The sequence below is a fragment of the Stenella coeruleoalba genome, assembly GCF_951394435.1.
Source record: "Stenella coeruleoalba genome assembly, chromosome: 9".
Taxonomy (NCBI): domain Eukaryota; kingdom Metazoa; phylum Chordata; class Mammalia; order Artiodactyla; family Delphinidae; genus Stenella; species Stenella coeruleoalba.
Window position 1 is genome coordinate 51,432,065 of NC_137155.1, and position 21,758 is coordinate 51,453,822.

General features: G+C 38.2%; 1 protein-coding gene across 3 annotated transcripts in view; it reads left to right on the top strand.

The window, feature by feature from the left end:
• Positions 1-11: 11 nt before the first annotated feature.
• Positions 12-21,758, top strand: part of FAM237B (family with sequence similarity 237 member B) — a gene marked incomplete at its 3' end in the record, with an annotated part of 111,636 nt that continues 89,889 nt past the window's right edge. For all 3 annotated transcript variants that reach the window (XM_079931437.1, XM_079931436.1, XM_079931439.1), the window contains exons 1-2: positions 12-463; positions 3,989-4,081. The remainder of the gene's footprint in view (positions 464-3,988; positions 4,082-21,758) is intronic.

Genomic DNA, 21,758 nt, shown 5'->3' on the forward strand with positions numbered 1-21,758 from the left:
CCGCAGGTTAGCCTCAGCGGCCGTAAGGCGCGCGCGCTCACGGAAACGTGCGCATGCGTTTTGCTGTGCCCCACGGGAAGGGGAAGGTGGTGTCTGTTAAGAAGCAAGCGGAGTGAAACGCTGAGGAAATGTTGAGCGGCAATGTGACAGGGGACAGTCAGGTGCGGAATAGGTGCCTCAGGAATATTCTGAATAGGATGGCACTGGAGACTCTACTGCCTTGGAGGAGTTTTTATGCTAATTAAGGAAACCACAAGATACCTCAATCTACTCTCGGCGAAGCAGAATGGAAAAACAAAACAAAACGCCTCCCACGGACAATAAAAGCAAACTCGTAAAAGACTCAGAAACTCAACTGGGAAAAAAGCTGTTAATTCATTGACCAGCTGAGTAATATCCAGCAAAATCTTCCAAGAGACAATGAATTTAAAATTTGGGACCCAAAGGTCAGGATCTGAGATCTGTAAGAATTTCACTGTGTTCTGTGGGGAAGGAATCTTGCAACTCTTTGTCAGATAGTAGCTTCTAGGGGTCCGGTAGATACTATGGGTCATTATTCAACTCTCATTTGCAGCGCGCCTTTGTGAGAATTAGATTCCCTTTTCTCGAGCTGGGCAGGACCAGCAGAGTGACTGCGTCTCCGTCCGCCCCACCCACCCCGTCTCCCCCTGCCCTCGCGCGGTGGACAGAGGTACACAGCCCTGCTAGGCGGCCCTGCACTACGCTGCCAGCCTAATAATCTTTCTGAACTCAAAACTGAGAATCCTTCTCCTATTTCTACCCCTCACTTATGACAGTAATTGTTAGGAAATACACGGTGTAAGAACTATCCCTTTCAGTCTTGATTCCCTTCCTGCTACTGAACCTCCCTCTACCCCACCCCCATCAATAAAACTGTAATTGTCACTTAACCTGTAATGATTAATTAATCAGGAAATTAGGATGGGAATTCCCTGGCGGTCCAGTGGTGAGGGCTCGGCGCTTTCTCTGCCGAGGGACCGGGTTCAACCCCTGGTCAGGGAACTAAGATCCCACAAGCCACGCGGCAGGGGAAAGAAAGAAAGAAAGGGAGAGAGGGAGCGGGAGGGAGAGGGAGAGGGAGGAAGGAAGGAAGGAAGAAATTAGGTTGTTACTAAGTAGGTGTTTAGTTTAATCTTAATAACATTTGCTGCCATTTGGATTATTATCTTTACTAGGTCTTACAATCTCAGAATTATGCTGAGCCCAATCTGTTTATTTATTTTCTAAGGTTTATTTTTTTTATTAGTGAACACAAGCCCAAACTGTTTTCCTTGTCATAACATTTACATGGGAACATAATGACAGCAGATAAAAATAAATGGGAAGTTGATATAAAAACATCTCAAAATACTGAGGAACATTAGGTACTATAAACAAATAAGAAAACATAATATTTTTCTTGAACAAAACACCATCAGTGCCTGAAATATTTATTACAGCTCTGGTTACCAGATAGTAAAAGAAACATGAAATGTAAATCGTCCCCTTTAAGTGTTCGGCTAAAATGAACATGAGGTGAAATGACCCTGATGCATAAGTCATTACTGACAGAAACTATTATTAGTTCTGCCACTGAGTGGATAGAATGCCTTCCCCATGGCTGCTCAGATTAAAGTACAGGCAAACCATTAAACTCAGGCACTAGAGAATTTTGCATAATAAGCGATAGTCTCAAATGAGCCAGTGGCATACATACAATTTGATTTTTTTTAATGTTGTAAACTAGAGTTATTCTAATAAAAATAACTAATAAGCATTCTAATAATCATTTTATTTTGGAATAATTTAAATTTACAGGAAAGTTACAGATAGCCCAGAGTCCTATATACCCTTTACTCAGCTTGCCCTAAAGTTAACGTCTTGTATAACTATTTGTCAGAACTAGGAAATTAATGTTGCTACAGTGCCCTTAACCAAACTATAGACTTTATTTGATCGCACTAGTTTTTCAACAATAACCTTTTTCTGTTCCAGGACTCAATCCTGAATACCACATTACATTTAATCTAATAAACATTTTAGTGTAGTTTATTACTTTAAGCATAAAATGAACAAATATAATTAAGAAGTCTAGCACTTTATAATGCTATTTTATAATCATCCCGCTTCTCTCTGTTAATATAGTTACTCAAGAGGTAATTTACCTCAGCATTTGCTGTGATATTAACTTTCTGATACTCTTCATCATCTATAATTTTTGTTATAATGATATAGGTTAGCAAGAAGTAATCATTAAATTGGATTTACTAGTATATCCTAAGAAAATGCTTCTTCTCTGCAGTTCCTCTTCTGGAGCCACCCCAAGGATAGAACGTTGAAATAATTGGGGTTTTTTTTTAGTTCTTAACCTCCCTTTTCTGCATCCCCCACACCCTTTCTTTTAATTGCCTCTTCTTACTACAGGTACTAAGTACCCTTCTGCTTTCCCCTCACAGTACCTATCAAAACTGGATCTCGGGCATAGCTTCGATACCTGCATTTTACAAGCTGATGTGATTTTAAGTCAGTGTGTTGATTCTCAGGGCATTTACTTTTAGTTTTTATCTCTAATTGTGAAATGAATAAAAGGCTCTACCTTCTAGTAAAAAAATTCAAGCGTGAGTGTGGGAGATCCTTCCATGGGGGGGAATATGTGAAAGAAGCGGAGGCTTTTTGGTATCCTTTGTATAAGAGAAGGTAGCAGCTGACATTGTTTCTATAAGATTCAGTCTAACTTTAATTACTTTATTGATTCTATAACCCAACTTAGCAGGTTTCACTAGCTTTCATGTACAAAGAAAATAATACAACACAACGGTCTTGTTCACTATAGTCCTTTATCCGTATGATCTCCAGAGGAGTTTTGGGGTTTTTTTTCCCTTTAAACATACAGATTTATCAGATCACTGGATTCAAGATCCCCTCAGGGGCTCAGCATGACTGCTGTATCCATGTCTCAGATGGGAACATTTATAAAGTTCCTTTCTTGGACATTCCATCTTTATATCTTATTGCCACCTTGATCTTGAAAAGATTTTTTTTTAAGGGGGATATTTTACCATCAACTATTCAGATGTCTACACCTTACCCTTTTTTATATTTCCTAATAGGTCCTTTGGCTCAATATATACTCTCTGAATATTTGTTAGTTAATTTTTTTTTTTTAGGAAAGACAATAGCTAGATTGCTAATTCCTATGACATATGAATTACCTGAAGTGGGGCATAAAGTTATTCTCACTCACAGCCTTATAATCCCCAAAACTAATGTAAATATTCTTTTAGTTTCATACTGTTAAAAATATTGTTACTCTGAGAATCATTATAAATTGGGGTCTTACACTCTACGATAAAACGAAGTTCTCCTAGATGATGAAAGTAAATGGACTAAACGAATGAGAGCTATATACCATCTAAGTTCTTCATCTCTAAGTTAAAATGTAGTATTGTCAAAGTAAGGGCCTCAGATGATGTAATGATTGTCCTGAAACAAGGCCTATGTGAAGAAAAAAAAAGTGGATTTATTGCCTTTCTTCCTAAGGATTTATAGTTTCTTCATTTATTCATTCATGTAACAATTACCAAGTTCCTAATTTGTCCCACACACTCAGCTATGTGCTAGAACACTGCCTTGGTTACTGGAATAACTAAGTAAGAATAATTAAGCACAGTAGTTGTGTTAATGAAAGAAGCAAATTTTAATATTATTGATACCTGAATTCATAGTGAGTGGAAAAAACTTATTTCTATTAAACATGATTTTGCTTTGCTTTTAATGCACCCTGTTTTTAATTTGAAGGGTATCACTGAAAGGTTATTTTCTTAGAAATATATATATAGAAATCCTAAGAAATAGTTGAATCATGTTTTGAAGACCCCCATTGTCAACCATTTGTACTAGAGGAAGAAAAATGTTTTAAGGGGCTTCTGCTATACTATGAGTCACTGAGTGCTCTTTTTTTTTTATACTTTCTTTTAATCATCTACAGGTATAAGAATGGCAGTGGAATTATCAGAAGGGCCTTTGATAATGATGCTTCCTGCTTGTCCAAAACAAGGGTACTCATGCAGCAGGAAAGTTGGTAGTGTATTGAATTCTCATTTACCTAAACCATTTTCTTTGTTACTTATTACTGATATTTCATAAAGCAGTAACCACTTACTGAGAAATAGAATTCTCAGATAATTTGAATAGTAATTCAAAATAAGGAAATTAATGTTTATATTAGCTTATTCCTGTATTATTTTGTTTATTACTACCACATCATAAATTAATCAGCTAAAATATTCTCTTCTAGAAAAAGGTATTGTAAGAATATGTAAATCATTGTCCTAGGCATGTGTGTTAGACTATCACTCTGTACATGGTAAGCTAAGCTACAGCTTTGGAATGAAACAGCATTTGTACACATTGTACTCATTATATAGCCTACTTAGACTCATGGCAGAGAATATACTCTGAGATGGTGCAGAACACATAACTTATTGGAGGATATGGTTGGAAATGAAGTTTATTGAGAACTCATTTTGTTCAAGAGTTTTATAGAGTATAACTACCAAATATAGAATGGATGGCTGGTGGGAAGTAGCTGCATAGCACAGGGAGATCAGCTCGGTGCTTTGTGACCACCTAGAGGGGTGGGACAGGGAGGGTGGGAGGGAGATGCAAGAGGGAGGGGATATGGGGATATGTGTATACGTATGGCTGATTCACTTTGTTATATAGCAGAAGCTAACACACCATTGTAGAGCAATTATACTCCAATAAAGATGTTAAAAAAATAGTTTTATAGAGTATAAAATATATACAGTTTTTTGAACCTTTCTTAAGGGTCATAGACACTTAAAAGAGATATACTTTTAAAAAATTAAATCGGTAATAATTCCTTTTGAACTTTGAATTCATTTACTCATTCAGTCTAGTTCTTGCAACAGCACTAAATCTTTCATTTGGTTACTGCAGAGCTCCCAGATATTTTAGTATTAATTTCTTATATCTATTTCCTTATCTCCCATTCAGTCTTTAACTCACTAGAACTTTAATTCTGTTCTTACTATTTCACAAAGATTGCAGTCACTAGGTCCTTTTCTCAGACCATATTTTATTTGACTTGGAAATATCTATTAGAGAGGATATTAGATATATTAGATATACCCCATTTTTGTTGACCAAACTCAATGCTAACAAAGGAGAAAAAAATGAAGATATCAAAAGCTAATATAATCCATAGAACTTTTTATTCTGTGTAATGCTTTTACATACTTCTTAGTAAGAAAGGTTAGGCTCTAACCCTTGTATGTGACAATACTTAGGCTGGGGGAAACCCACAATGTTTTGCAATTACACTAAGCATAGCCCCCCCCTCCCCCGCCACCATCCCTTGACCTAACAGAATGCTAAGAGAGTTTCTGATGAGTTAGAAGGACATGGCAGTAGTTGAACAAAGGAGAGGATAAGGCTATGTCTAGAGAGAGTAAAGAATAAGTTGTTTACTCTAGGGAGCATTATAGGATAGAGCTGGTATAAGCTTTATATGTGAATGATTTTTTTAAATTACTTTAACATCGAACAAACCCTAAGCATAAAACCTAATAAAACACATTTTTTGGTTTCCCATTATCTCTTTAAATTAAATATTTTACGCTTTCATTACATTTTACATTGAACAAGCCCTAAGCATAAGACCTAATAAAACATATATATATATATATGGGGGGTTTTTTTGCTTCCCATTATCTCTTTAAATTTTTTCAATGATGGAAGCTTCCCCCCCACCATTTAATTAGAGTTCTAAGATTTCCACTCACTCTTAGATAATAAGCATTCCTGAAGACATTTGAAGGCCCCAAACACTGTCTGGATTCAGAAATTAGAGTGTTGGTTCCTGTATAATAATTGAAACTCTGCATTTAACTTAAGAGTTACATCTTTTCCCCTCTCTCAGCTATTGCTGGATTTAGTTGCCAGCTTGCTAACCTTGGCTTTAGACCTTTCCAGGTTTGGTTGGAGCATGAAAGGGAGAAAGAAAAAGATAATAAGAAAATCCTTACTTGAACTTTGTTTGGTGGGCTAGGTATGAGGTCCTGGGATCAAGAAATATTTAGGGTTGACTCTCTCATAGGTGCTTTTGTGGGTACTTGGAAGAGTCCCATCACTGGAGCCTCTCACCTCTGGTTTCCTAATGGATAGATCTCTTTTTGAGTGGTAGATTTAGACTCTCCTTGCCCTTGCTACCTCCAGAAATCGGGGTCCACATAAATCTTGTCCTTGTGGATCAGGCCCCTTGATCCCTTTCTGTAGCCCTGTTCGACTGAATCCAAGGTGAGCTCTTCCTCATATACTACCCACCTCCAGGCCATGGGAAACCCTCATGTAGACTTTACCTGGGCAAATTCGATAGTGCAGGCCAATCCCCAAACAAAAGAAACTCTCCGCCATTACCATCAAAGCAGTTGGTGAGCCAAGCTCTTGGCTGCTTGACTTCTCTGGACAGGAGTCAAGACTACAGTCATTTTGCCTCACCACTGCAGAGGCAAGGCAGTAAGTTCTCTCGGTAGGCTTCTCGGAGGCACATCCAAATGAGTATGAGGAAAGGGAACAGGCACGCTCTAATCCCTGCCCATCGGGGATGGAGGACCTGAGAGGTCCAGGAATTTTGTGAACGTTTCCTTTAAAAATCTGAATTTGGGTCTGTCACCTTACTTCGGTAAGAAGTATCTCCATTCCCTTGATGTGTCAGCTGTAACTTGTCATTCAATATCCTAAGATATTCCCTTTTTGAAAAATAAGAAATTGGGGGCTGGAATTGAGTTTGACTAAAACATTAACACATTATTTTCTATTCTTTCTTGCTTCTCTGAGTGATCCAAAAGTTGTCATTTCTCTTCTTAGTTAATTAATAATTTAGTTACGGGGAGCTGGAGAAGGAATTAATATGAATTTTTCTCTTTACAACTTTTGTATTATAATAACTGATATATATTTGGGGGATGATATTTCCCACCTCTTTTATTATTTTTCCCCTTCTGATATGTAAAAGAGATAATAATAATCCTTCAAGTAAACCTCTGAGGGCTGATCTTGGACTGTGAAAACTGCTCTCTTGTGTGCCATTCATTTCAAATTTGGACTTCTCTTTAGCTACTGTGTAAATTGTCTTTCCAACAGATAGGAATGATTGCATAACTTCATTAAGGAAATCATCTCACATGAAATGTCATCTTAGAAAATAATGTTAATATTATCAATCTTGCCATATGATATTTTTGACAGAAAATTCTCTCACAGATGAAAGGTAGTATTTTTTAATCAAAGGAAAATGGTGTCTTATTAGCTGATAAATACTCTTTTTGTTAAAAGAAGATGAGATCTATGATGTATAGAAATTACAGTTCACAGAGTAGAAAAACCAATAACTACATCAATTTTGTATTACTTCCTCCTAAGATATTAAAGTGTTGGGACAAGAAAGCAAACAAAGATTACTTATAAAACATTACTGTGAGGCTAGATATAATAGGCTGTAGCAGAATTAGGTAGGATATAAAATTGAGTAATCTTGACCCATTTTATTTATATAGGCACATAGGAATTACCACTGTGGTCCATCCAGCCCTGCATTTTGCTAACAACTGTAGCCCAAGTTCATAAAAACTGCTATCTTAGTGCTAGTCATAATGTCTGAGAACTTCAGATGGAATTGTTGGGTTGTTGGAACCAGAAAGTTGAGTTCATTGAGTTATTTTGTCCCATCACACTCCATATACTTAAATACATCCAACCTCATTTCATGTCTTTTTTTTTTTTTTTTTTTTTTTTTTTTTTGCGGTACTCAAGCCTGTCACTGTTGTGGCCTCTCCCATTGCAGAGCACAGGCTCCGGACGCGCAGGCTCAGTGGCCATGGCTCACGGGCCCAGCTGCTCCGCGGCATGTGGGATCTTCCCAGACCGGGGCACGAACCCGCGTCCCCTGCATCGGCAGGTGGACTCTCAACCACTGCACCACCAGGGAAGCCACTTCATGTCTTTTTAAGTAGGGCCATAATTGGGGTCAAAGTGAATCACTGCCTTCTTTCTCATGGTATGTTTGGTGAAGAACATGACTGTGGTAATTTAGTACTGTGTCAATTCATCAGGAACTATGGCTCCCAGAATTCCCTTCCCTTTAGTAGTTTTAGTTTAGCGTTGGCCATTAGAGAAATTTGCACGAGATTTGGAAGGGAGAAGCAGCAGTCGTTACTCAGGAGGTTACTGCAGGGTCCCAGGCATTGCTCAACACATGCTTGCATATGTGCACACACACCTGAGTGTGTGTGTGTATGTGTGGTTCCTGATGTTCTGGCTCACCTTGTTCACATGGAGCAGCACCCAGGCCCATAGCTTCTCTTATTCCTATGAGATCTCCTCCTTCAGCTTTTCCAGTTCCTGGGCAAGTAGCATGTGTAGCAAGGCCGTCAAAAGCACCAACTTTTTCTGCAGGTGGCCTGCATCCTTGGAGTTTGACATAATGAGTGACCAGTGTAGGTTCCAGTTTGTCCTTGTGGAAGAAAAATGTGCCCGTGCTCTACCCAACTGTCTGTCCAACTTTTCTTCCTGACTCTCTGACTTACTAATTTATGGTGACTTCAGGCCCACTGCCAGATGCAGGGGCAACAGCCTTCCACAGCTCTCTTTATGGGCCCTTGTTATTGGCTTTTCTCTAATCCTCCAGGTATTCACATTCACACCTGTATTTCCTCAGCTTCTCACACAATCGTGTAAGTTCTAATACCCATATTAGTCCCTTACTCCATTCTATTCATAGTGTTGTTTCCTTGGCTGAACCTCATCTGATAAAATGCCTATTTATAGAAAGGCGTGCAAGAGTTACCGTTAGCTGTACCTCAGTGGGAGAGCTCAAAACACCCAAGGTATAAGATGTCCCTTGGACATGGCAAAGAAGGAGAAGATATGTGTTTGGCCTAGTAGGAGAGCCCAGGAATGCTACAGACTAGCCTACACCTAGCACTGCCAACGGATCTTAAATGTAGCGAGGAAATTAAAATGGAATCCAGAAATCTTTTCAAGTCTACCCTGTATATGTACTTATACTCTCAATGAAGTAAAATTAAAAAGAGAGCTAACTTTCAAAATGTGTCCTTTTCTTTACATATATTTTTCTTTACTAACAATTCAGTCTCTACTCTCTTTTCTGCTTTTACATAATTATAAACAGAAAAGAAAGGAAGAAGAAAAAGAAAATCCAGAGGGTAATATGTTAGGAATTGCCTAACTTTGCTTTCTGGAGATAACTTTTCAAATTCTCTTAAGAATTTGATGAAACTTGTGTATGCTCCCAACCTGAAGTCCCTGTGAATATATACCAAAAATTTTCATTCCACTTAAGGGCATTCAAGGCTCCTGCAAAACTCATCCATGTAAGCATAGGTAGTTTATGGACCCCAACTCCCACCACTTCCATAACATCATCTTTCCCCAGTTATCCCCATCTTAGTTATTAGAATCATCATAACTAACTGATGAAGCCCAAACCCTCAGAATCAACCTCAGTTCCACTCTTCCTGATTTCTCATATCCAATCCTGATTTCTCATATCCAATCCATCATGAATCTAGTTGGCCAAACCTCCTAAATATTGCCCAGTTCCAATACCCTCTTACCATCTTCACTCTTACCTTTATTTATCGTCTGCCTGGACTGTAGTAAAAACCTCTCAATTGATTCCTGCTTACACCCTTGACCTCTTTGGTTCATACTCCACAGAGTGGCCTGTGGGATCCTTTGAAAACATAAATCAGATTATTTTCTTTTGTAGCTTAAAATTCACCAATATCTACTCATTGCTATTAGAGTAAAATCCAGAGCTATAAAGCCTCACATGACTTGGTCCCTGAAAATTTTTTCATGACGTTCTCTTGACACACTAAACATGTACCGAATTTAAGGCCTTTCTGCTGTAGCTGTTCCCTCTGCCTGACATCTTCTTATCTTCTTGGCCAACTCTTTCATATCGTTTTAGTCCCTGCTGAAATGTCATCTCTTCAGAGGTGTCTTCCGGACCACCACGTCTAAGATAGTAGCCACCTCTTGGTCATCTTCTATTTTATTATTTTCATAACATTTGACACTATCTGAAACAATCCCTTTTCTTTATGTATCTGTTTACTTATTTACTGTCTGTCTCCCACCTCTAGGGCCTTGTCTACTTGTTTTCCACTGCAACTCCAAACCTAGCTCAGCACCTGGCAAGCAGTGAGTGCTCATCAGATACTTGTTGAATGAAGCATGTGATGGCTTTATTTTGTAAAAACATTATGAAATTAGTTGATGTCACAATTATACTCCTAGTTTTTATAACATATGCTTATAGAAACATTTACTGTGAAGACGTATATTGCATGCCTGAATTGTACATGAATCTGGATTGCTTGGATCGCAGTGATTAGAAATAACAATAATCCATAATGCCCTTTTCCAACTGCTCTCTCAATGCCTGCCGTACCAGCATACCATTCTTTCTGTAACTGTCCCCTTCAGGAAGCTGGTCCCTCATTATGGTAAATATCTAACCCCCTGAGCCCTAAAACTTTCCTTTGGCTTCTCTACCCTTAAATTCTCCATGGTGTTGCCTGGCCCACAGTAATCCCCAATTAGTCATATGTTATTTTTATTGGCTGTGTTTTTGATGATGTCCAGTTTACCTCGGGTCTTCTAAATGGTGTAAATAACACCCCCCAAGCTAGATGTAGGAGGCCAAATGTGCTGTGATTCTAGCTAAAAATTAACAATAAGATACAGATTTAAAAACATATTTCCTCTAATCTCAAAAGGACTAAGCATCAAATTGTCCTATATCTCTGTAGAATTTAGAGGAATAATAGTCTACAAAGCAGTTCCAGAAAGCTTCTCTATATCTATTATTTCAGAATTCACAGGTGGATCTACACCCCAGTTACCCCTAGGAAAATCCTCCACATCTAATAGGGAAACTCCAATATAAAGCACACTATTCTTATTAATGTAACAGAGGTAAAATTATTAACTAATTGTGTAAGGAAGTCATAATTACTAATTTACAGACATTCATAGCCTCCCTCTTCTCCTTGACAGTCCACCTACACTTAAAAGAAAGGATTCTGTCTTTTTGGCCTCTTGGGGCTATTGTTTGCTATCCAAAATTCAATTATAAGTCTAAACAAATAAACAAAATAAATGAAACCAGAAAGGCTACATGCAGCTACATAATAGTAAGCTACAGAAGAAGGAAAGAGAGAAGATAGAGAGGAAAGGCATATGGGGAAGCTGTCAGAGAAGTTTTGGAGGGCAGGGAACTCTGAAAAGTTAGAGCTTCTGGGAATAGCTATGGTGCTGGAGAATATTAAGAGGAATGATTATGGTCTGAGAAGATTTTAAAGATGTGCTGTTTATTAAGAATGCACCAAGACCCCGAATAGACAAAGCAATCTTGAGAAAGAAAAATGGAGCTGGAGGAATCAGGCTCCCTGACTTCAAACTATACTACAAAGCTACAGTAATCAACACAGTATGGTACTGGCACAAAAACAGAAATACAGATCAATGGAACAAGATAGAAAGCCCAGAGATAAACCCACCCACATATGGTCACCTAATTTATGACAAAGGAGGCAAGAACATACAATGGAGAAAAGGCAGCCTCTTCAACAAGTGGTGCTGGGAAAACTGGACAGCTACATGTAAAAGAATGAAATTTGAACACTACCTAACACCATATACAAAAATAAACTCAAAATGGATTAAAGACCTAAACATAAGACCAGACACTATAAAACTCTTAGAGGAAAACATAGGAAAAACACTCTTTGACATAAACCACAGCAAGATCTTTTTTGACCCACCTCCTAGAGTAATGGAAACAAAAACAAAAATAAACAAATGGGACCTAATGAAACTTCAAAGCTTTTGCACAGCAAAGGAAACCATAAACAAGACGAAAAGACAGCCCTCAGGATGAGAGAAAATATTTGCAAATGAAACAACGGACAAAGGATTAATCTCCAAAATATACAAACAGCACATGGAGCTCAATATCAAAAAAACAAACAATTCAATTAAAAAATGGGCGGAAGACCTAAATAGACATTTGACCTAAGAAGACATCCAGATGGCCAAGAAGCACATGAAAAGATGCTCAACATCACTAATTATTAGAGAAATGCAAATCAAAACTACAATGAGGTATCACCTCACACTGGTCAGAATGGCCATTATCAAAAAAATCTAGAAACAATAAATGCTGGAAAAGGTGTGGTGAAAAAGGAACCCTCTTGCACTGTTGGTGGGAATGTAAATTGATACAGCCACTATGGAGAACAGTATGGAGGTTCCTTAAAAACTAAAAATAGAACTACCATATTACCCAGCAATCCCACTACTGGGCATATACACTGAGAAAACCATAATTCAAAAAGAGTCATGTACCACAGTGTTCATTGCAGCTGTTTTTACGATAGTCAGGTCATGGAAGCAACCTAAGAGTCCATTGACAGATGAATGGTTAAAGAAGATGTGGTACATATATACAATGGAATATTACTCAGCCATAAAAAGAAACGAAATTGAGTTATTTGTAGTGAGGTGGATGTACCTAGAGTCTGTCATACAGAGTGCAGTGAGTCAGAAAGAGAAAAACAAATACCGTATGCTAACACATATATATGGAATCTAAAAAAAAACAAAAAATGGTACTGATGAACCTAGGGGCAGGGCAGGAATAAAGACGTAGACGTAGAGAAAAGACTTGAGGACATAGCGGGTCAGGGAAGCTGGGGTGAAATGAGAGTAGCATCGACATATATACATTACCAAATGTAAAATAGTTGGCTGGTGGGAAACAGCAGCATAGCACAGGGAGATAGGCTTGGTGCTTTGCCATGACCTAGAGGGGTGGGATAGGGAGGGTGAGTGGGAGGGAGGCTCAAGAGGGAGGGGATATGGAGATACATGTATGCATATGGCTGATTCACTTTGTTGTACAACACAAACTAACACAGTATTGTGAAGCAATTATACTCCAATAAAGATTTATTAAAAAAAAAAAAGAATGCACCCTCCCCTCTCCCTTTGACATTCCTGTCAGAAGACCTATAATACTTCTAATTATTTTTTGGTTACTGAATGTGTATCTGTTCTGAGTCATGTGGAGTACCGATGACCTAATCCAACCAAAATAAAGGTGGTCTTCATGTTGTTAGTTTGCCTTTTGATTTTGCAGAATAGGTCTTTGTGCCTGGCATATTTTTCTGTTGCTGGACCTTGTTCTTTAGTATTTTGCACTGTTTTTCATTCTCTCTATGGTTCCTGCTGTACAGCATTCTCTTGCTCCTGCACCATGGGCTTACTCAGAGGGTGTATGAAGGGAGCTGCATCCCCCAGGGTATAGAGGCTTCCCTTTCCAGAGTACTGGTTGGTACATTCTATTTTCAATCCTTATAGTTCTAAACAGATTTAGCAGCAAAGGAAGGTTCTAGGAGATTATTTTATTCTTATACAATATTTGCAGTTTTTTAGACATTTCCCCAGAAAATACCATCTACTTCTCATTAGTTCTCTCCCGTTTAATTCAAATAATTATGTTTTAACTACCTTTTATAAATGGGTCATTTACTGCCCTGAATTCTCTACCTCATCATGCTGGAAAATAATCCAGATCTCCAATGTTTATTAAATATGGACATAAAGATTTACTTGTTTCAATAAAATGAGAAAAGAGGCACAAATAAAGGCCCCTGGAACCAATATTCATCTTTGTATCTCTCCGGTTCAGTGTGTGGCTGAACTCAGAGCAGGTGCTGGATACCAGTTTGAAGGAGAGAGAATTGGAAGGAAAGCTAGATGGAAGGAAACGTAGAAAGAAAGACAAAAGGGAAGGAGAAAATCGAGGAGGCTGTGAGGGGCACCTGGTGGGTGTACTTTTAAAAATGTGAAGAGTGTCTGAAAATGGAGTGAAAAGGCTGTCACACCTGGGAAATGTGGCCTGACTGACATTCGCCTGAGTACTGGCTTCTGCAGGCCCACAATTGAGTGAGTGTTATTTGTAAATTTCACCTTGCCCACCTTGCCACAACATGGGATTCTCTTGGTCATACCCATTTATAGGACATAGTTACTAATTATTGTGCAGGACAAAGTGAGGTGTAATGTTATGTCTTTATATTTGTATTTAATAATAATTAAAATCAATAAAATATGTATATATTTGTATAAAAAAAAGATTTGTTTCTTACTGAACATTGAATTGAGTTGGATTTTCCAGTAGAAAGGAAAGTTCGATTGTGGTAAATATGGAGATGTAACACCAAGATCCCCCTTCAAGGAAAGACTTAGCTCACCTGCTGGAATTGATGTTAACAAGCAGCTTTTAGCAGTAGGCTCCTTCAAGAATTGTCTCAGCTGCAAGAAGCCGCACCCTTCTGGGGGTGGTCCTCCATTGACTAACAGAGGAGAGAATACAGGGCCGACCAGCTTGACACAATGTGAACAAATCTGACAGACCTTTCCAGCTTCAGCACTCCCTGTGGGGTTCTCTGAGGACTTCACTGGAAATTCATCACAGCTCAGCTTCTCTCTCTGCTTAATCCTGCTTCCTTCCCCTCCCTTCTGCAGGTATGGATCCCAGATTCTTATTTCTCTAAGAAATATCGTGCCCCCTAAATGCTATCACAGAACCTGCTTCCTGGAGAAGCCAGCCTATGGTAATGATCCTTAAAGCTTAAAAAATATTCTACTAGTTGGAAAGAAATGTAAAGCCTGAAGTTTTCTTCAAAATCTAGAAGTTATTGTTAACTTTTGAGTACAACTAGAAGGTTAAAAGGTTAATAATAGAGATCTTTGCTTTCAGAACATCTGCTTATTTACTTTTACATTATTCTCCATATTTTTCTTACATATAACATTTTTCCTATAAAAACTAAGCATCTTAATCCTTTCACTGTTTAAAGATTTTATGGTATAAGGACATAATTAACTGCAAATAGCTCAGATGTTTGCTTTTATTTTAGTAGTATTTTCAAAACCCATAGTAATTTAGAATTTCTAGTGATTTGGATGGAGCATTAAATGCACAACCTATGAGAAAAGCAGGATAAAATTTTTAAATGCTTTAACGGGAATAAAATTTTTTATGATTTATTTTATTTTTAAATCACTCTTTTCCTTATTGCAAAGCAATACAGGCTGAAAGTTGCAAACAAAGGGAAAAAAAACACCCTAAATTCTATCATCCAAAGAAGTAATTATTGTTTGTTTTTCTGTGTATTATTTTAGCGTTTTTTTAAACATCTTTATTGGAGTATAATTGCTTTACAATGGTGTGTTAGTTTCTGCTTTATAACAAAGTTAATCAGCTATACATATACATATATCCCCATATCTCCTCCCTCTTGCATCTCCCTCCCACCCTCCCTATCCCACCCCTCTAGGTGGTCACAAAGCACCCAGCTGATCTCCCTGTGCTATGCAGCTGCTTCCCATTAGCTATCTATTTTACACTTGGTAGTGTATATATGTCCATGCCACTCTCTCACTTCATCCCAGCTTACCCTTCCCCCTCCCCGTGTCCTCAAGTCCATTATTCATGTCTGTGTCTTTATTCCTGTCCTGCCCCTAGGTTCTTCAGAAGCATTTTTTTTCTTTTTTCGATTCCATATATATGTGTTGGCATACGGTATTTGTTTTTCTCTTTCTGACTTACTTCACTCTGTATGACAGACTCTAGGTCCATCCACCTCACTACAAATAACTCAATTTCATTTCTTTTTATGGCTGAGTAATATTCCCTTGTATGTATATGCCACATCTTCTTTATCCATTCATCTGTCAATGGACTCTTAGGTTGCTTCCATGTCCTGGCTATTGTAAATAGTGCTGCAATGAACATTGTGGTACATGACTCTTTTTGAATTATGGCTTTCTCAGGGTATATGATCAGTTGTGGGATTGCTGGGTCATATACCAGTGCTCTTTTTAGTTTTTTAAGGGACTTCCATACTGTTCTCCATAGTGGTTGTATCAATTTACATTCCCACCAACAGTGCAAGAGGGTTCCTTCTTCTCAACACCCTCTCCAGCATTTACTGTTTGTAGATTTTTTGATGATGTCCATTTTGCCTGGTGTGAGGTGATACCTCATTGTAGTTTTGATTTTCATTTCTCTAATGATTAGTGATGTGGAGTGTTCTTTCATGTGTTTGTTGGCAATCTGTATATCTTCTTTGGAGAAATGTCTATATAGGTCTTCTGCCCATTTTTGGATTGGGTTGGGGTTTTTTTTGATATTTATTTGCATGAGCTGCTTGTAAATTTTGAAGCTTAATCCTTTGTCAGTTGCTTCACTTGCAAATGTTTTCTCCCATACTGAGGGTTGTCTTTTCATCTTGTTAATGGTTTCCTTTGCTGTGCAAAAGCTTTTAAGTTTCGTTAGGTCCCATTTGTTTATTTTTGTTTTTATTTCCATTTCTCTAGGAGGTGGGTCAAAAAGGACCTTGCTGAGATTTATGTCATAGAGTGTTGGGCTTATGTTTTCCTCTAAGAGTTTTAGAGTGTCTGGCCTTACATTTAGGTCTTGAATCCATTTTGAGTTTTTTTTCTTTTTTCTTCTGTCGTACGCGGGCCTTTCACTGTTGTGGCCTCTCCCATTACGGAGCACAGGCTCCGGACACACAGGCTCAGCAGCCATGGCTCATGGGTCCAGCCGCTCCGTGGCATGTGGGATCTTCCCACGAACCTGTGTCCCCTGCATTGGCAGGCAGACTCTCAACCACTGCGCCACCAGGGAAGCCCTTGAGTTTATTTTTGTATATGGTGTTAGGTAGTGTTCAAATTTCATTCTTTTACATATAGCTGTCCAGTTTTCCCAGCACCACTTATTGAAGAGGCTGTCTTTTCTCCATTGTATTTTCTTGCCTCCTTTATCAAAGATAAGGTGACCATATGTGCGTGGGTTTATCTCTGGGCTTTCTATGTTGTTCCATTGATCTATATTTCTGTTTTTGTGCCAGTACCATACTGTGTTAATTACTGTAGCTTTGTAGTAGTCTGAAGTCCAGGAGCCTGATTCCTCCAGCTCTGTTTTTCTTTCTCAAGGTTGCTTTGGCTATTCAGGATTTTTTGTGTTTCCATACAAATTGTGAAATTTTTTGTTCTAGTTTTGTGAAAAATGCCATTGGTAGTTTGATAGGGATTTCACTGAATCTGTAGATTGCTTTGGGTAGTAGAGTCATTTTCACAAAGTTGATTTTTCCAATCCAAGAACATGGTATATCTCTCCATCTGTTTGTATCATCTTTAATTTCTTTCATCAGTGTCTTATAGTTTTCTGCATACAGGTTTTTTGTCTCCTTAGGTAGGTTTATTCCTAGGTGTTTTATTCTTTTTGTTGCAATGGTAAATGGGAGTGTTTCCTGAATTACTCTTTCAGATTTCTCATCATTAGTGTATAGGAATGCAAGAGATTTCTGTGCATTAATTTTGTACCCTGCTACTTTACCAAATTCGTTGATTAGCTCTAGTAGTTTTCTGGTAGCATCTTTAGGATTCTCTGTGTATAGTATCTTGTCATCTGCAAACAGTGACAGCTTTACTTCTTCTTTTCCAATTTGGATTCCTTTTCTTTCTTTTTCTTCTCTGATTGCTGTGGCTAAAACTTCCAAAACTATCTTGAATAATAGTGGTAAGAGTGGACAACCTTGTCATGTTCCTGAACTTAGTGGAAATGGTTTCAGTTTTTCACCATTGAGAACGATGTTGGCTGTGGTTTTGTCATATATGGCCTTTATTATGTTGAGGTAAGTTCCTCTATGCCTACTTTCTGGATGGTTTTTATCATAAATGGGTGTTGAATTTTGTCAAAAGCTTTTTCTGCATCTATTGAGATGATCATATGGTTCTTCTCCTTCAATTTGTTAATATGGTGTATCACATTGATTGATTTGCATATATTGAAGTATCCTTGCATCCCTGGGATAAATCCCACTTGATCATGGAGTATGATCCTTTTAATGTGCTGTTGGATTCTGTTTGCTAGTATTCTGTTGAGGATATTTGCATCTATATTCATCAGTGATATTGGCCTGTAGTTTTCTTTCTTTGTGACATCTGTGTCTGGTTTTGGTATCAGTGTGATAGTGGCCTCACAGAATGAGTTTGGGAGTGTTCCTACCTCTGCTGTATTTTGGAAGAGTCTGAGAAGGATAGGTGTTAGCTCTTCTCTAAATATTTGATAGAATTTGCCTGTGAAGCCATCTGGTCCTGGACTTTTCTTTGTTGGAAGATTTTTTTTTTTTTTTTTTGCGGTACGCGGGCCTCTCACTGTTGTGGCCTCTCCCGTTGCAGAGCACAGGCTCCGGACGTGCAGGCTCAGCGGCCATGGCTCACGGGCCCAGCCGCTCCGCAGGCATGTGGGATCTTCCCGGACCGGGGCACAAACCCACGTCCTCTGCATCAGCAGGCGGACTCTCAACCACTGCGCCACCACGGAAGCCCCTGTTGGAAGATTTTTAATCACAGTCTCAAATTCAGTACTTGTGATTGGTCTGTTTATATTTTTTATTTCTTCTTGGTTCAGTCTTAGAAGGTTGTGCTTTTCTAAGAATTTGTGCATTTCTTCCAGGTTGTCCTTTTTATTCGCATATAGTTGCTTGTAGTAATCTCTCATGATCCTTTGTATTTCTGCAGAGTCAGTTGTTACTCCTTTTTCATTTGTAATTCTATTGATTTGAGTCTTCTCCCTTTTTTCCTTGATGAGTCTGGTTAATGGTTTATCAATTTTGTTTACCTTCTCAAAGAACCAGCTTTTAGTTTTATTGATCTTTCCTATTGTTTCCTTCATTTCTTTTTCATTTATTTCTGATCTGATCTTTATGATTTCTTTCCTTCTGCTAACTTTGGAGGGATTTTTTTTGTTCTCCTTTCTCTAATTGCTTTAGGTGTAAGGTTATGTTGTTTATTTGAGATGTTTCTTGTTTCTTGAGGTGGGAATATATTGCTATAAACTCCCCTCTTAGAACTCTGCTTTTGCTGCATCCCATAGGTTTGGGGTTGTCGTGTTTTCATTGTAATTTGTTTCTAGGTATTTTATTATTTCCTCTTTGATTTCTTCAGTGATCTCTTATTTATTAAGTAGCATATTGTTTAGCCTCCATGTATTTGTATTTTTTACAGATTATCTCCTGTAATTGATATGTAGTCTCATAGTGTTGTGGTTGCAAAGATACTTTATACGATTTCAGTTTTCTTAAATTTACCAGCACTTGATTTGTGACCCAAGATATGATCTATCCTGGAGAATGTTCCATGAACACTTGAGAAGAAAGTGTATTCTGTTGTTTTTGGATGGAATGTTCTATAAATATCAATTAAGTCCATCTTGTTTAATGTAGCATTTAAAGCTTGTGTTTCCTTATTTATTTTCAATTTCGATGATCTGTCCATTGGTGAAAGTGGGGTGTTAAAGTCCCCTACTATGAATGTGTTACTATCAATTTCCCCTTTTATGGCTGTTAGCATTTGCCTTATGTATTGAGGTGCTCCTATGTTGGGTGCATATATATTTACAATTGTTATATCTTCTTCATGGATTGATCCCTTGATCATTATGTAGTGTCCTTCTTTGTCTCTTGTAGTAGTCTTTATTTTAAAGTCTATTTTGTCTGATATGAGAATTGCTACTCCAGCTTTCTTTTGATTTCCATTTGTATGGAATATCTTTTTCCATCCCCTCACTTTCAGTCTGTATGTGTCCCTAGGTCTGAAGTAGGTCTCTTGTAGACAGCATATATATGAGTCTTGTTTTTCTATCCATTCAGCCAGTCTGTGTCTTTTGGTGGGACATGTAATCCATTTACGTTTAAGGTAGTTATCAATATGTATGTTCCTATTACCATTTTCTTAATTGTTTTGGTTTTGTTATTGTAGGTCTTTTCCTTCTCTTGTTTCCTGCCTAGAGAAGTTCCTTTAGCATTTGTTGTAAAGCTGGTTTGATGGTGCTGAATTCTCTTAGCTTTTGCTTGTCTGTAAAGGTTTTAATTTCTCCATCAAATCTGAATGAGATCCTTGCTGGGTAGAGTAATCTTGGGTGTAGGTTTTTCCCTTTCAGCACCTTTAGTGTGTCCTGCCACTCCCGTCTGGCTTGCAGAGTTTCTGCTGAAAGATCAGCTGTTAACCTTTTGGGGATTCCCTTGTGTGTTATTTGTTGTTTTTCCCTTGCTGGTTTTAATATTTTTTCTTTGTATTTAATTTTTGATAGTTTGATTAATATGTGTCTTGGTGTGTTTCTCCTTGGATTTATCTTGTATGGGACTCTCTGCTCTTCCTTGACTTGATTGACTATTTCCTTTCACATATTTTCTCAGTCCCTTTCTTTTTCTCCTCTTCTTCTGGGACCCCTATAATTCGACTGTTGGTGCGTTTAATGTTGTCCCAGAGGTCTCTGAGACTGTCCTCAATTGTTTTCATTCTTTATTCTGCTCTGTGGTAGTTATTTCCACTATTTTATCTTCCAGGTCACTTATCCATTCTACTGCCTCAGTTATTCTGCTATTGATTCCTCTAGAGAAGTTTTAATATTATTTATTGTGTTGTCCATCATTGTTTGTTTGCTCTTTAGTTCTTCTAGGTTCTTGTTAAACATTTCTTGTATTTTCTCCATTCTATTTCCCAGATTTTGCATCATCTTTACTATCATTACTCTGAATTCTTTTTCAGGTAGACTGCCTATTTCCTCTTCATTTGTTTGGTCTGGTGGGTTTTTACCTTGCTCCATCATCTGCTGTGTGTTTCTTTGTCTTCTCATTTTGCTTCACTTACTGTGTTTGGTGTCTCCTTTTCACAGGTTGCAGGTTCATAGTTCCCGTTGTTTTTGGTGTCTGCCCCCAGTGGCTAAGGTTGGTTCAGTGTGTTGTGTAGGCTTCCTGGTGGAGGCCACTAGTGCCTGTGTTCTGGTGGATGAGGCTGGATCTTGTCTTTCTGGTGGGCAGGACCACATCCGGTGGTGTGTTTTGTGGTGTCTGTGACCTTATTATGATTTTAGGTAGCCTCTCTGCTAATGGGTAGGGTTGTGTTCCTGTCTTGCTAGTTGTTTGGCATAGGGTATCCAGCACTGTAGCTTGCTGGTCATTGAGTGGAGCTGGGTCTTTGCGTTGAGATGGAGATCTCTGGGAGAGTTTTTGCCGTTTCATATTACATGGAGCCAGGAGATCTCTGGTAGACCAATATCCTGGACTCAGCTCTCCCACCTCAGAGGCACAGGCCTGACACCCAGCCAGAGCACCAAGACCCTGTCAGCCACACGGCTCAGAAGAAAAGGGAGAAAAAAAGAAAGAAAGAAAGAAGAGAGCAGCCAAACCAAAAAATAAATCCATCAATGATAACAAGCGCTAAAAACTATACTGAAAAAAACAAGGAAAAAAAAAGAAAAAAGAAAAAAAAAACAGACAGAACCCTAGTGGCCTAGGTAAAAGCAAAGCTATACAGACAAAATCACACAAAGAAGCATACGCATACACACTCACAAAAAGAGAAAAAGGAAAAAAATATATATATATTAAAAAAAAAAAGGAGGAAGAGAGCAACCAAATCAATAAACAAACCTACCAATGATAATAAACTCTAAATACTAAACTAAGATAAACATAAAGCCAGGGATAAATTAGATGCAGAAAGCAAACCCCAAGTCTACAGTTACTCCTAAAGTCCACCACCTTAGTTTTGGGATGATTCGTTGT